This window comes from Melozone crissalis, unplaced genomic scaffold (assembly GCF_028551555.1).
Source record: "Melozone crissalis strain CALT ecotype California unplaced genomic scaffold, PUWL_Pcris_2 ptg000081l_1, whole genome shotgun sequence".
Lineage (NCBI taxonomy): Eukaryota > Metazoa > Chordata > Aves > Passeriformes > Passerellidae > Melozone > Melozone crissalis.
Window position 1 is genome coordinate 6,019,871 of NW_026535858.1, and position 16,988 is coordinate 6,036,858.

Consider the following 16,988-nt stretch of genomic DNA (forward strand, 5'->3'; position numbering starts at 1 on the left):
GCACACCTTGCTGAGCCCCAGCTCAGAGGCAGGGCAGGGAGAAGAGTGGGTTTGCACCCAGAGAGCCCAGCCTGGCACTGCTGATGAGCCCAAGCCCCCAGCCTGAGCCCTTGGCCAGGGGCTGCAGGCACAGCCCAGCTCACACCCTGCTTCAGCTGCACTTGGCTCTGCTCACAGGGGATCTTTCTGGACTCAAATACTGCTGCTCCCCCATTCAGAACGGGAACATCTGTGAAAAGGGATCATTCATAATAAACTTGTGAGTGCTGGGTAGGGGAAAAAAAAAAAATACTCGTCCCAGCAAACAACACAGCCTTTATTTCTCAGAGCGGCCGCCTGAGCCTGCAGCACCCTGGAGGGTGGGGCAGGGAGGGCCGGGGGGCTCAGCTCATCCCCCTGCACCCCCAGGCTGCACAGCCCCCCAGGCACAGCCTGGTGCAGCAGGACAGGACAGCAGGGACACACGGCAGGGCCCCCATTCCTTCACTCGCCTCCCTCCCAGCCTAGCAGGCACAAATCCCCCCATGCGGCAGCACAACACAAACGAGTTTTATTACTCAATAAAATATTTGGAACAAAACAAATGGTTTTGTCAAACACTATATCTCCTCAAATAATAATGATGCACCAGCTCACCGGGAAAAACAAGCGACATTCATATTCTGTGGCAAAGGTTTATCTCGCCTCCCCGAGGAGAGGGGAACGGGCATCTCAATTCGGAATTCAGACACTGTATGGGAATACAGTAACTATAGTTCTCAGAGGGTTTGTGCAAATGCCAGCAAAACAAACCCCAAATCAAATTTATTAGCTGGTGGAGATCTCTAACAATCTTACACAGTGACTGATGAAGCCGTCGGGGAATTCCTTTCAACATTTAGTGATTTAAAGCCCCTACAGAAACTTCATTGTCTGCTCCAAGACAGAAAGAGTTCCTCGGTGCCCAGTGCTGCTCTGACAGCGGCACTGGGGTGGGTGACATTGCCAACGTGTGCTTTCCTTCATCTGGAAACATTTCCAGGAATCCTAACATCCTGTGGAGCACCATAAAGGGAGGAAGCACAAATGAATTAAGAACGGCAGCCTGTGTCCTGAAGGGCCTGTCTGTGGTTCAATGGCAAGGTGGGGACGTTCACTGCTGCCCCAAATGTGCTTCCAGAACCAATCTGGAGGTCATTCCCCGCATGGAGCAGGCACTGGACACCCACAGTCTGCTCAGAAGGGACAGGGCAGAGCTGCAGGTTTTGGACACAGCCAGCTCCCACCAAAGTGCTGGGTGCCAGAACAGGGCTGGCTGTGCCTCAGCGGGTCAGAGCTGCTCTCTGGGAAAGCATCAGGGCTGGGAAAGCACCAGGCTCCCTCTCCAGGAAGAGCAATGACCTTCCTGAGGATGCCTGAGGGGAGGAAGGTGAAGGTGCAGGCACAGCTCTGCCCCCAGAGCACCCACACCAGGCCAGCTCCCACAGAACTGCTTTTAAAAGCAAACCCAGAAATGCACAGCTCTAATTGCCAGGTGTTTTGTCATGCACGCTCATCACTGGGTCATTTGCATTTTAGCTGCTAAAATATCAAGGGGATGTTACTTAATCAATCACGGCAGCTCACAAAGTCCTAAGTGAGAGAATATTTTTTGATTGTCTCTGCTTGTATCTAAACATCTCACAAATCCACCAGCCAGTTCTTCATTTCAATTAGGGCAATGCTGATCGTTAGCTAACTAATAAGGACCAATTTTCTGTCACAACTATTTCCTAATTAAATTCAAAACAGAGATTTCTAACCCAGATGGTCAGCAATGCTACAGATTTGTTTAAATTTGGTATCACAGTAACAAACTACTAATTAGGGTTTGTAAATACGCCAATTCCCTTATGACTTAGTTGTTAGTAATGCATACAACTGGTTTATTAAAGCACTAATTGTGTCTGGCTTTACTTGGGCCTAACACATAATCCACTTATCACATACTGGTACCAACTCATTTTGAAGGGATTATGAATGAAATCATAAATGAGGTCTCGCATCCCTTTCCTGGTATGCTTAATAAAGGTTTGCTGTCATATTTAGATGGCATATTTAGATTTGCTGCCTCTGATGGAGAGCGGCCCCGCAGTGACGCTGGCGCTCCATCCTCCAAAGAATGTTTGACACAAAAATTTCTGCCCCAGCTCCATTGGGCAGCAAATTGTCCCAGCAGCCAAGCCACTCCAAAGGAGCTCTGGCACTTCCCAGAGAAAACACTGAATTGTTTATTTCTGAAGTTGAGCTCAGCCCCTCCACAGGACTGGGGGCTCGCAGGACCCCATCCCTTTGCCTGGAGACCCTCCCGAACCCGGACCACTTTCCTGTACAGGGATGGAGGGCACCAAACCTCCTGGATTTGGAGGATGCTCTCCTGCCCTTGCAGAGGGACAGCCTTCTGGAACAGACCCTGTTTTTGAAGGGAGGCTTTGTTCCAAGGAGCCCTTTCCCTTTCCTGGTATGCTTAATAAAGGTTTGCTGTCATATTTAGATTTGCTGCCTCTGATGGAGAACAGCCCCATGCTGACGCTGACGCTCCATCCTCCAAAGCCTGTTTGACACAAAAAGTTTCTGCCCCAGCTCCATTGGGCAGCAAATTGTCCCAGCCACTCCAAAGCAGCTCTGGCATTGCCCACAGAAAACACTGAATTGTTTATTTCCCACTGAAGTCAAGCTCAGCCCCTCCATGGGGCTGGGGGCTCTCAGAACCCTCGTCCCTTTGCCTCACGAACCTGGACCACCTTCCTGTAGAGGGATGGAGGGCACCAAATCCTCCTGGATTTGGAGGATTCCCTCCTGCCCCTGCAGAGGGACAGCCCTCTGGAAAGGACCCCGTTTTTGAAGGAAGGCTTTGTTCTGAGGAGCCCAAAGGGGTGACACCCCACAGCCGGGGCACTGACGCCCCTCGCCGCCGCGGCTTTATCAAGAGTGCACAAAGTAGGAAATAAATGATAGATAACTGTGAATTGCAAGGTTATGTAAACATGGAGGGGGTTCCAGAAGAATCCTATTAAAGCATAAAAGAAAAGCGTGGATGGTTTATCACATCACTAAGACCCAAGAATGCATTAATAAATAGAAGAATAGATAACGAACCGTGGAGTACAAGGCTAAACTATCCGCTATTGTGAGAATCCTGTGACAGTAGAAACAATGAAGGGGAAGAAAAAAGCTTTGTTGGTCTGCCACCAGAACCTTGTAGTGTATCTTTTATAGCCCATTTTTAATGAATTCACAGCACCTATCAGTTATTCTCTGCCCAAATCCCTCATTTTCCTCCCTCTTGAATGCAAATTCCCATGCTGCACTCTGCCTTCACCATGACTTCCCCCGTTAAACTCGGGGGCTCTCTGGGTTTCAATGGCCTTTCAGCCACAACCAGAACAGGTTTCTGCTTTCATATTTCCAAAGGGTTTTCAGGATGGTAACAAAAGTGGGGCTCAATGCAAAGCAGGAGTACCTCTGAGCCTTGCTGCATCCTTTGCTTCTTCTGTGACAGGAGGGTGAATGCTCAGACAGGTCTGATTCAGCCCAGAGTGATGATGCCTAGACGTGCCTGCAAGGGAAAGAAAAAACCAAACACATGAAAGCTGCTGCTCCCCTTGCTGTTTTCCAGCCCTCTGCAAATAACGCTGAGAATTGTTGGAGGGGACTTCATATTAATCCAAGAGATAGTACCCTCTTTGTAGACACTACTGAGACTCACTAACAGTTTATTTTCACTGCTCTGAGGGGGTTTTATCATTAAATAAGGACCTGGGATACATTTACTGTAGATTACTTTTACTTTTACTACAGCATCGTTAGGTACAGAGCACTAAGGAGCCAGGGCTGACTATGACACACTCTGCAGTAAAACCCCACTGCCTCCAGCAGAATCCGAAATCCTGATGGACTTCCATGCAAAAAATCCCAAGGACTCTGTGCTGCTGTGCTGGCAGCTTGGTGAGACACCAACATCTTGCAGGAGCACAGCCTTGGCAAAGCTGGCAGGGACAGAAGAGGGTCTGTGTTAGAGGTGGGCACAGCACGATGGATGCTCAAAGTTTCAGAGTTCTTTTGGTGGCAAACCCACCTACTGCAGGTCCCCAAACTGGGCCTCGTTTGAGGTAAACACTGGGAACTCCTCCTGCCTCCTCACCCTTCACATTCTGCCTCCTCACTCTTCACATCCCCAGAGGATGCTGCAGGTAGGCAGGAGAAGCCAGCTGCCTTTCCCCACTCTGAGAAAATGGAATTAAAGAGACCTGACTGAGCCCCAAGCAGGGGGCAGAAATCTGGATTTGCCTTTTCCTGGACTGTCCCCACTCAAGATCCCAGCAGCTCTTGGTGCCTGTCCCACCAGCGCATCCCTGTGAGCTTCCAGTGAGTCCTGCAGGACAGCCACACCACAGGGAGGGTCCCTTGTCCCCAGAGACAGGACAGGGGGACACCTCCCCTCTCCTTTGTGGGTGCCAGAGGCGAGGCACAGGCAGGGAGCAGGCTGCCCTCCCTCCCCTCAGCCCAGAGCCTCTGCTCTGACCAGGAGGAGCAGGGAGCAGGCTGCTGCTCTCCCAGGCACACTTCAGGCCAGCAAGGAGTACAGCCGAGTGCTCAACAGGCTCTGGAAATAAGTGGAAGTCAAATAAGTTTGCCACTCTTTGTCCCCCTTTCAATATCTAGCTTTGATCAAAATCCTTGGATACTCAAGTGGTTGTTGACTTAATGTAGTAATGAGACATAGCCTTAAGTGAGGCCATTTCCGTGCCCATTCAGGCTCTCTGAGAGCAAGGGACGCAGGAGGAAAAGCCTCTCCTGGTCTCTGGGAGCTGCAGCAGAGCCCAGAGCAGAGGCAGCAGGAAGGCCTGGTGGCCACAGCTACACGAGGCACGCTTTAACATTTAACACTTCAACATCCTTTTTGTGCAGCAGAGCCTCGCTGGCATGGCGCTGGGTGACACCAAGAAATCCACTGAGAACACCTCCCCCAAAAGCTGCAGCAGGTGGCCAGCTCCAGAACACCACTGTCACCATTGCCTCCTCCTGGGGAGCACTGGGGAACAGGGTGGCACCATCCCAAGGACGTGGACTGGACGATCCTAAAGGGATCTTAAAGGGTTCTGCGATTCCCTGGGGCAGGGTATGGACCTGAGCGAGGCAAGCAGGGAGGGAAGAGCCCAGGAGCCCTGAGAAAAGTCAAAAATTCTCCAGGTGACGGGGAGCAGCTCAGCCAATTAGGATTTTAATTCCCCTCGTTATGCACAGCCAGTCAATAAATTCTGCACCAAGCAGCTGCTCTAATTCTTAAGCCCATTAAGCCCTACATCTGATAGGCGGGCGGGAGGGGCTGCCAAGGGGCACAGACGGTGCTCCTCGAGATATGAAACATTTCCTCTTGTGCATCTGGGTCACCCCAGCCAGCCCCGCTCCCAACGGGTATTTTATGGAGGCAGCGAGCAAGAATTTATAGAAATATCCTGCCAGAGACAAACACACACACACACACACCACATATGGAGAGAATAAAGAGGTGGCTGCATGAGATGTGTGGGGAGGCAGCGCTGGTGCTGCAACGGAGCAGGAGAGCGGAGTCTGGGATGGAGCAGCAGGATTTGGGTGTCTGGAAACACAGGGAGATGGCCCCAAGGAGCTGGGCAAGCAGCCAAGAGGGAAGAAAAGCAGGATCAGAGATGCAAGGAGGAAGAAAACTCCTGGAGCAGCATGGCAAGCCCAGAGAGGGCTGGCTGCCTCTGAGGTGGGAGGAGGCCAGGAGCCACAACCACAATTCCTGGAGAGAAGGGGCAGATGGCTGGATCGGAGGTATTCCCCCCACTGCAGAGATGAAAGGCGGCAGAGGAAAGGGAATAGACTGGGAGTGGAAAAGCCTTTGGCAGCCAAGACGGTTTTGCTTGTTAATTGGCAACAAGCTAACACATTAATTACAAGCTAACACATTAATTACAAAGTTACTGGATGGTCAGGAAAAACACTGGCAGCGGAGCAATTCGCATTCCTCCGGAGACTGAGCAGAGCCTGCTCTAGGAACGCTGCCTCTGCCCACCCACACCCAGGATCTGAGCACCCCAAAGCCTCAGAGCCAGGCAGAACATGAACAGGGATTTAAAACCACCCCACCTTCAGCTGAGACCTCGCTCGTCTCAGATTAGCACAAAAGATTAATTGCAGGATACGTGCAACCGGCCAAAATTTAATTTATTCTCTTTTCATCCCTTAGACACAAATTTGAAAGCAAGCTGCCCACTGCACAGCAGGAAAACACCAGCCCTACAAGGCACTGCTCCCCCTGTCAGCTCCACAGGGCCCTGGATGAGAGAGCAGCCCTTAAGCCTTGATCAAGGCAAGGGGTACAAATGAAAGTTTGCCCTCCACAGATCTCAAATGGAAGAATATTTTGCTTTTCCCTGAACCTCCCAGCAGCTGGAAGGTTGGTGCACTTTGGTTTGGATTCAAAATCTTCTTCCCGGAAGGAGCTTATGGGTTCAAAAGCTCCATTATTAGGAAGAAATTCTTCCCTGTGAGGGTGGTGAGGCAGTGGTGGAGTTTTCCCAGAGAACCTCCGTGTGTTTATTGCAACTCTTGCAAACAGCACTAATAAGTTTGCTAATAATGGCACAGATCAGTGGCTGCTGCTGGTAAATTAATTAGCAACGGCATCACTGTGCTCTGATTAGTTGCCATCCTTCCACCTTGTAATTTTGTCACCAGCTCACATTTCAAACGCCACTAGAAGCCCACTCGAGCAAGCCCATCCAGAAGGGGGGACCTGCAGTGCTGGGCACATGCTCAGAACTGAGAGAAAATGGCTTGAAAACCTTCAGAGCTTGTCAAGGCCAGTTTATTCAAGGTAATTAATCTGTCTTTTTGAGAGCATTACGTATTTCCTGCGCAAGCCAGCTGACAACACGAGGCTGCTGCAGAAGCATCTCGGTGTAGCGGGCCCCAGGGAGCTCAGGGATCAGCCTTTCCCCTCCCAAAGCACAGCTTCAGCTGGAAATTCATGATTACGTGCATTGGCTTCTCTCCCTTGCTTGCTGGGGTTTGAACTCAAGGAATTAAGTGAAAGTTTCAATTCCAAAGCCCACTGAACACTCCAAATCCAAGGAATGCACCTCGAAGGCCTGTGGCTGCAGGGACAGGAGCCAATACTCCAGGTCTAGAACTGCAGCCCTCACCACCTCAGCTGTGGCAGCAACACAGATGGGGGCACAGAAATCTTTCTGTCACTTCTGAGTTAATAACTCAGCAGGAAACGGGGTTCCTGTGGGTCATTAGCATTAATTATTCTGCAATGCCCCGGCCCTGAGGAGAGACTGAGGACACTGTGACACACCCAGTGATGCACTGATGTACCTGCCTGTCCACCTGCAGCAGAGAGAATTTTAATTGAGTGGAACTAGAAAAGCCTTCTGAGGTTTGGGGGAACAGGCGGCAAACCCTGCCAGGGCCGTTCGGATGCTCCATGGTGCAATCCCCGGGTGCTGCCACGGCAAATGGAGATCAAAAGCAACAATAGTCTGCAATCAAGGATATCTGCATAATAGTTTTCCTGAAGGATGTTTGTGCAGGTGAGCGAGGAGTAAAGCATTGTTTCATCAAATGGTAATTTCCTTGTATCGCAGAGAATGAATCCCACTCGCTCGCCGGGGTATAATTCAATTAAAGGGGAGAACCCTACGCCAGGCAGTGAAATCTATCGGCTTGACCGCCATGCTGCAAATCACACCAAGCAAGAAAATGGCATTTGGTCCTGACATCATGATTTATTTCCTACTCAGTATCTTATAATTCTTACAAGATAAGCCAAGACGAGAAATTACCACGTGCGCGTGGGGGTCGCGCCTGATCCTCTTTTATTTTCCCTTCCCAACTGCAGGACTGTGTGTTTCAGTCTTATCTTTGAAGAGGCCAGTAAAATAAATGGAAATATTTCACAGAGGCCAAGCAGCCCTTGCTCTGCACCCATCTCCAACATCCAGCCACGTCCAGCATGGGACCAGAGAGCCCCATTGCTTCTCCTCCCTCAGCCCACTCCCCTTTCCTCAGGAGGGTAGAGAGGAAGGAATGCTGTGCTCCATGGGGAACTCTCTCCTCTCTCCCTCCACAGGGAGAGTCCCCAGCAGCTTGGGAAGGCTGTCAGCTGTCCGGGATGAGGCCCCAGCATGGAGCCCTGCCAAGGGGAGGCTCTCTGCCTGCCAGCCTAGGGACACTGCCCCTGCCCCAGCTGTGCCCAGCCCACCTCGCCTGCCCACATTCCTCTCCCCTCCCTTGGCAGCAGCCTGTAAGGGCATCTCAGCCCATCTCCCTGGCTACCAGCAGGAATGCCTGGGCAGGGGGACGTGCTGTGGGGCTGCTGCCCTCCCCAGTGAGCGTGTCAGGAACCCTTTTCCATGGACAATCTGTGAGCTTGTTGTCCACCCAACGCAGCTCGGCTCTTGGGCTGCCCATGTCACAGCCGCCCTTTGCACGGCACCGAGGGGAAGCCGTGGGCAGCATCACCAGACACACTTGGCTTCCTTCAGAGAGACTTTTTTAGCTAATTGACCCTCCTCCTCCTTACTTGCTTTCAGGATCTTAAAATCTTCCCCCTCCAACCATCTTTTCCTCTCCTTGCCCACACTTCAAATTCCTGAGCACAGGTAAACAGACATTCATTCCAGCCTGTCAGCAGGCAAGGAAAGCTAATTAAAGCATTGGTAGCACTGCTGGATGGCATTGCAATCCTCTGCAACTGGATTAGAAAGCTGTCTGGCCAAAAATAGGCAATATTTGAATTTATTGTATTTTTATTGTATGCAGTTTACCCCTTTAGCACCACTCCCCATAACATCTCTATCACAAAAATGTCCCCACTCCATGGAAATCTCTTCTGCCAGACCTTCCTGAAGGGCTGTGTGTCCACACAAACCTGACCTCCCGGTGAAGGCTGTTTTCTCCCAAGTGCCCCAAAAACTGTGCTAACAATGGGGGCGAACAGGCAGGCTGGGGAAGCTGCAGCAGAGGACAAGCCACCCCAGTGCAAGTCGGAGGAACAGATGGGTGACAGTCACCTTGTGCCTTGCACTTCACCTGTTACCTGCCCGTGCTTTTCCCTCTGGGAGACGCGGCTGCACCGAGTCACTCCAAGTTCCACCCCTGAACCAAAAGTTAATCTGAGTTTGAGAACAAAAGCAGTGCTGTTTGTCCTTGCACACCAAGGACTATGACTATTGAAAGGGTTCCTCATTACAGGCTTGTCACCGTCCCTGCTTTAATCTCCTCCTCTCCTCTGCTCCCTCCCGTCACTCCCACCACTCCAGAATTCTTGGCCAGGCCAGTGGGATGCTCTGGGTGAGCCCACGGCCCCCTCAGTTCCCTAACAAGATCATCACCTCCTGCCAGAGAAGAAACTCCCACCAAAAATAATTCTGATATCCAAACCCCATTACGAACTGCTCTTTGACACAAACGGCCTCGGCAGCCCCAGCAGATCCAAGCGCTGCTGCAGGTCAGACTCCAAACACCTTTCTGGAACTCAGGTTTCCCTTACCACAGAATTTATTGTGCTCATCTGCCGACAGAATGAGGCAAAACCCGCAAACAGCCATTTTTAAGACACCCAGAGCATTTCAGGAGCGGGGCAGCGATGTCACACACATTAACAGCTGGTGACAGCCCAGCGCTGTCACATTAGTCAGCGCTGCAGCAGACAAGCATTATTTGCCCATCAGCCTTGAAAGCTATCACCACGACCTGGGAAAGAGACAGAGACAGGGAACACATGGCTTGGATGGAGTCACACAGAGCATCGTTATCGAAGTGAAAAACAGCTCGTTTTCTAAAGCTGTTGGCGGCGGAATTCTAGGTTATCCAGGTTATCTCCTGGCCCGCACAAGGAAATCTTGGCGCAGCCATTATCTGAGAGCAAACTGGTTCTGTAGTTTGCAAAATTAATAATATTTAGCCCGCTAGTTTCCGTAGTAACCAGCCTGCCATCCCTCCCTGGCTGCCCGTGGCAAGGTCTCTGAAGCATTTCACATAGTACTTATCCATTTTCTTGCTCTCACCTCGCTCTCACCTTTACTTTCAGCGCAGAACGCAACACAATCCACCGCCACTAAAGACTAGGCTGAGAGTCAGATTAAAATTATCCCTGTTTGCCCTGACCTCTTTTCTCTGCAGGTGAGAGTGTCCCCATTCAGCAGCTAAATGAAGCAGAAATGATGGAGTGTTTGTTTTCCCTGACTTTTCCTCAGCTTGCCAGTAAATTTACAGCCACGAATATGAAGTGTTAATTTAATGTTCCCACTGAGCATCTCATTGTCAACAAAGGCTTCAAACCCTACGAGAGGAAAAGGTTAGCTCATGCAGAAAATGACCCTTATGGCTTGATTGCCTTCTGGTCCAGACTCGCTGCGAGCAGAAAGCGCAGGGCTTTGACTCGCAGCTTAATGCATTTGATGGCGATAAATGGGAGCTCTCTGCTCGGCGCGGGGACGGAATCACCTGTAATGCTCACTTATTTGTCCGCACACACAATCTCCGCAGCCCCAAAGGGAAGTGGCCTCCTCGTTGGGCCCCCCCCATCCCCTCCTTCCCCCCCCCGCAAACTAATTTGACAGAACCGAAAAGTTAAACCCTTCATTATCCCCCCCAACTTCAGCGGAAGGGGCTTGCTGGCTGCAGATTACAACAGGACAAATTAGCGGTGGCGTGAAGCATGAAATTGCTTTCTTCACTTGGGTTTCAAAACTTTAAGGCCTCGGCTCTGGTGATGTGCAGGGAAAAAAAGAAGTTCTTCCAGGGAGGAGAAAGAATGAAAGAAAGAAGGAAGAAAGAAGGAAAGGAAAGGAAAGGAAAGGAAAGGAAAGGAAAGGAAAGGAAAGGAAAGGAAAGGAAAGGAAAGGAAAGGAAAGGAAAGGAAAGGAAAGGAAAGGAAAGGAAAGGAAAGGAAAAGGAAAGGAAAGGAAAGGAAAGGAAAGGAAAGGAAAGGAAAGGAAAGGAAAGGAAAGGAAAGGAAAGGAAAGGAAAGGAAAGGAAAGGAAAGGAAAGGAAAGGAAAGGAAAAGGAAAAGGAAAAGGAAAAGGAAAAAGGAAGGGAAAGGGAAAACGGAAGGGAAGGGAAGGGAAGGGAAGGGAAGGGAAGGGAAGGGAAGGGAAGGGAAATGGAAAAGGGAAATGGAAAAGGGAAATGGAAAAGGGAAGGAAAAGGAACGGAAGGAAAGTTACTTTGCCTGGAAAAAGGAGCTTAATACCCACTGTAAGTAACATTTACAGAACTAACTTGTGAACCAGTTGGAGCACAAGCAAGAGCCGCCACAATGTTTGTGCTACACTAACCCTGCTTGGGATCTTTAGGAGAAAAAAGAAAACCTGATGGTGGTGTGGAACAGGATACAACAATTCAAAATAGACTCAAATAGCAGAATTTATTTTCCTGACAGCTAAAACTAAACCTGGAAGCAAGACAGAGATTATGACACATGCTAACGCACACATGGTGGGACTATTCACTGGGAAATCAAGCAAAACCCTCTATTAGCAGCCAAAATGTTAAAAAAAAATAAACATCCCAACCCCAGCCAGAAGCTGTTGACTCAAAACCCACAAAAATGCCTTTTCACAAGCTTTTCTGAAAGCCCAGTACCAGAGAGGATTAATTTGGGTGAAACCCTTTTTTGCACTGCTGGCATTTGGACTTCCAAAGCCTGTCTGGAGTCAGAGGTATAGGTAGAAGAAAATGTCACCACCTGGCCCAGCAGTTTGCAGCCCATGTTTCAGTGCTTCCCAAGGCAGACAGGGATTCCAGAGGTCACAGCCACAGCACTGGCATTTCATCAAGGACCTAAATTACACAAACGAGTCTCTTAACTCATCCTGCTGGCTGTGCACCTGCTGGGAGGCAACCCCTCGCATCCCACATGAACACACCACTGAAATCCCAGCCCCAGGAAATCCAGGGGAAGCCAATGGGGCTCACAGGGACACAGGAAGCATTCACGAACGCGAGAATTGAATTCCACAAGTGCCATTTGAACAGCATTTCCTTCAGCAAGGAGCAGGCACAGGTCTGGCATGTCCCTGAGAGGAGCAGGAGTGTCTGCAGAGACACAGCTGCTCCCAGGCCCCGATGTTTTATTCAGTGTGTGCCCAGCCACGCCAGGCTGGAGCTGCACGGGCTGCTCCCAGCCACGCCGCCTTTGGGAGCCATTTGCCGGTCACATTGTCAGTTAACAGGAGTCATTTTGAAAGCAGCAATTCAGTCTCTACACTCCTTTCCTAACAGCATTTTCAGCCTGCAATTTGGATGATAGGAAAATTACAACCCTGCTGCACTATATTATGTGATATAAATGTTATTGCAATTAAGCCGATGAGGAGAAACCCCAGAAAACAAAGATGTGTCGTCGCTGCTTTCTCTGTGTTCTCTCCCCAGAAGCTGAGCAGTTATGGAAGGGCAGTGCAGGGGAAGAAGAGTTTCCACGAGCTGGAGGGGCTGCAGGAGCATGGGAGCAGCACAAAGCCCCAGGGACACGCTGGGATTTCAGCCAACAAGTGATTTCCCTATGGCACACACGAGGGAGAACTGCTCTGAGGAACAAGGAATGGCCAAAAGCAGTCCAGGCATCCTTCTGGTGATGGAATAGGACACATCAGGGCACTCTGGAGGGGATTTCCCACCAATTACACAAGAAATTTTCATTCCTCATCTCCTCAGCACCCACCCATAGTTTCCTTCTCCCAGCCCAAGGTCCAAAGGCCTCTGGAGCATTTTGATGTAACTGGAGGACATCACCCAGGTAGCACAGCATCAACTCCCTGAGCAGAGCAGGAAAATGGCATTACAGGATACCTGTGCTGTGGGTGAGCCAGCCCCAGCCCCAGTGTCACCTACAGGCAGTGGGGCTCCTCAGGGGACACAGCCTGTCCCACAAACCCAGCCAGCTCTGCAAAAACCTGGCACCTTCTCCCCAAAGCCTCAGCTGGGCGCTGAGCAAATGTTTACTGACAGGAGCACCAGCCACAGTAAATGACTTTGATTTCACTGTTTCTGAAGAGAGAAAAAAAATAAAGAAAAAAGGAGTCCTAGCACTCATCATTTACTCCAAGGTGCTGTAACCAGGTAGAAACTTGTCTTTTATATGCTGAACTGTGTCCATGAAAACACATTATCTTTAAGTGGGCACTGGAGGAACCACACTCAACATTGACTTCTTCATGCCATCGCTAACACTGGATACTTCAATCATTTGAAGGTTTAAGTGGAGATTAGCAGAGACCTCACCTGCATCTCTCTCTGGCAGTTCAGCGTGTTTTGGGCATGCTCTGCAGCAGCAAAGCCCCTGGAAGGCAAAGCCCTGCAATCTGCAGAACAAGGTCTCTGTCACAAAATCAGAGCCTGGAGAGGCATGTGCCAGATCCTGCTGCTCAGGCAGCTCCCAAAGGGTGCCCCGCTCTTCCCAAGCCTGGCCAGCACCTCAGCAGAAATCCTGTTTCCTCAGCAGTGGACAAGCTCAAATGATATTTAAGAAACATCCCAAGCAACTCTGCCATGCAAGAAGCCTGAGAAGCAAGACAGTTATTTCTTCCTTGTTATTCTTTTTTTTTGGGCTGCCAGGCCTGGACACAGGAAGATTCCAGAAACTAGCAACGGCATGTGGCTTCTTGGAACATCAGGAAGCTGTGGAAAGCACTGGTTCCCATTATTTTGGGTGGAAGATCTCCAGTCCTCCAGCAGACGGAGCAGCCCCTTGCTGGCAGGGAAGCTGGGGTGCCCAGAGCAGGGCATGGGGGGCTCAAGCCCTGCAGGCTGGATGCTTCCCAGCCCTATGGAAACCCTCCTGGTCCTGCCCCTGCCCTGGCAGCGCAGGGACTGGCAGCCACACGTCCCTAATGGCCGGCTGGGATGTGCTGCCACGTCCGGCTGATTAGCTGCGGGTGATCCGAAATGTCAGACCATTATGTGCGACAGCCAGCGCCACCGGCGCACAACGCCCTCCTAATCATGGCCTTGCTGCCTGTAAGTGGGAAAGGTGATGCTTAAAACACAGAGAGGAAATCAGCCTGAATTACTGAAACAAACCAGCAAAGCCCTTTGTTCCCGTCAGCCTTTCCTAGGCTGGCGGAGGGCTCGTGTCCTCGCAAGGCGATTTGCAATATTCTAACTAAGATTAAGGGCATGAAAAGCCTCCTGTCCCAGCCCTGCACCCAGGTACCTGCACACCTGCCCTGCTGTGGGCCCATAACTCTGCTCTGTGAATGCTCCCACCCCTGGATGGGAGGAAAATCCTGCTGAGGGCAAAGGGGGACAAATCTCCTCACAGCACCTGCTGCCCAAGGAATAAACACCCCCTGGTGCAGGGCAGGACAGGGGCAATCAGCTCCTCCTCACATCATTTGCTTCCAAACACAGCTCCTGTCCACATGTGCTCTCACCCCAGCACTCTGGAACAGGCAGCCTGAAAACACTCCTGGCCAAAACCAGACCCAAATGATGCTGCATTCAGCTACTATCATGCTTGACACTTCTTATGATTTCTTGGGAAAATGTTAATTTGAAACATTTCTATACTCCACGCCAGTGCCACAGCAGGGAATAATCGCCCCATTTCAAGCTCAGAGCAAGGCTCAGATATAGGGAAAAATTAAACAAGGATAAGAGCAAGAAACCGTTAAATGTCAAAAATATTTTACTGCCAGTTCAACAACAAAGTCTGGAGGAGATAAGTCTGTGTGTGTACTAATGTTATATAAAAAAGTGATTATTCAGCCCTGGGAACAGAGCTATTGATTCCAGTAACAAAGGGCACTATATACACTACAGTGGGTTTGCTCTTTTTAGCCTGGGAAAATTGATTTTCTTAAACTTTCCCTTGAACCTGCAGTAGGGTTTAATCTGAACCTAAAGAAGCCTTTTAAGAACTCCCATAAATTAAAATGATATCTCTTCATTTGGCACATTTTGGGTTCCTGCTGTTCCAGCAGAACCACGAGAAGCGCTGGAGAAAGAGGTGGGAGGAAGTGATAAGGGCATTTTGTGACAGCTTCCCTGCACACGTTTGTTTCCACACACTAGAAATAACAGGTAAACATTGAGATGTTTGTTTCCATACATTAGGAACAACATGTAAACACTGAAAGTGACCATGGGTGAAGGTGTGACCCCCTCATATCCAATTCTGTGACCATGGGTGAAGGTGTGAGCACCTCGCACCCAGCCTCTGTGACCATGGGTGAAGCTGTGACCCCTCACGCCCCATCTCTGTGACCATGGGTGAAGGTATGAACACCCCACAACCCATCTCTATGACAATGGGTGATGGTGTGACCCCTCACACCCATCTCTGTGACCATGGGTGAAGGTGTGAGCACCTCACACCCATCTCTGTGACCATGGGTGAAGCTATGACCCCTCACACCCATCTCTGTGACCATGGGTGAAGGTGTGAGCCCCTCACACCCATCTCTGTGACCATGGGTGAAGTGTGAGCACCCTACACACCCCATCTCTGTATCACTGGGTCCATGGAGATGTGACCCCTCCCAGAGCCCCTCTCTGTGTCCCTGGGCCCCGTGGAGGTGTGCCCCTGCCAGGTCACACCATGCCCAGCCCCACACCCGTGGTGTGCCCTGTTTACAGCTCCCGCACACCGTCTCCTTTGTGGCCCCGCTGAAAACCGGCAGTGTGCAGCACACCACTGTACATTTACGCTCTTGTTTTCCCCCCAGTGAGGCAGTAAATGACCTTTTATTCAAACAACAATTCCTAAAACAAAACCAAAAGCCAGCCCCTGGTCAGATGTGCGCGCGGCGAGGCAGGGTTTGTTATTTAAGCGGCAGCCAGACTGTGTGCTATGCAAACAAACCCCATGCTCTGTTCTCCCAACCTCCTGCTGACTTTGCAACTAATTTTGTTAGTGAGGAGAACACACTGAGCCTGACATCAATGCAGCAAAGAGCCCCGAGACGTTTGTTCATAACTTTGTAACAAACATTGATCAATTGATTTTTTGCCCGCGTGGGGAGGGAAAAGCCCACAAACAAAACAAAACGCATATGGGGAGATTTTTTTTTTAATGGCACAAAGGGCAATTAGGAACCCAACCTTCCAGTGAAATGAGATTCCTTACAGTCCTCTGTGCTTTTAAGTCTTCCCCTTATGCTCAATGGAAGCAAAATCTACTGCCAAGCCTACAAAGGAGGGAAAAAAATCAGCTGCAACCAAGAGATGGTCGGTGGGCCTGGCGCAGCATTTCTGAATGCGACAGAACAAAGACAGGTGAAGGCTCCTGACAAAGTGATGGACACACTATCCCACGTGCACAGCCTTTAGCACCGTGTATCAGATCAATGCAGAACCAGCAAAACAGAGAAAACACTAATTAGCCATCCAAAATAACTGAGTGCTGTGCAAACAGCGCAACATGAGCGTGTTTATCCAAGCCCACTCCTCCAGCTGTGCACCACAGCAGCACACAGGGACCTTGGAGGGGGCTCCTCACCTGGCCAGGCAGGACAGGTGGCACAGGATCCATGGTGGCACAGCTGATCCAGCCTGCATTCCCTGTGGTGTCTGGCACAAGCTGCTCCCCGAGCAGCCTCCCAGCCACTGGCACTGTGGCTCTGCTCAAAGGCAGCTCACGGGCACATTTGATCACAGACCTAGGCAAAACTTGATCTGAGCACGTTTCAGCCAAGCCTCAGCCCTCAGCCTGGACATTTCATCACCCTAGCCAGGTGCCCGGGATCCTGCCTGCCCTTTTCCCAAGGTGTTCCTCAGCACTGTGGGGTCAGAAGGCTCCTACCCCTCTTCTGCACAGCCCTGGGATGTTGCAAAGACACAAACCCACCTAGAATGGGAACTCTCACAGGAGGGACGTTGAGCCTGGAAAACCAAACAGCTCGGACACTGCAGGACCCAGGGAAAACACCCCCTGCATGCAAGAGCCCAGGGCTGCCTTAGACAGCTCCAGGGAAAACAGCATTGTGATT

The 16,988-nt window shown here is 50.5% G+C and overlaps 1 long non-coding RNA gene across 1 annotated transcript in view; it reads right to left on the bottom strand.

Moving 5' to 3' along the window:
* Positions 1 to 3,487: 3,487 nt before the first annotated feature.
* The window catches only part of LOC128946644 (uncharacterized), a 29,565-nt gene continuing 16,064 nt past the window's right edge, over positions 3,488 to 16,988 (bottom strand). Inside the window, exon 3 of the long non-coding RNA XR_008483980.1 lies at positions 3,488 to 3,577. This is a non-coding gene — a long non-coding RNA (uncharacterized LOC128946644). The remainder of the gene's footprint in view (positions 3,578 to 16,988) is intronic.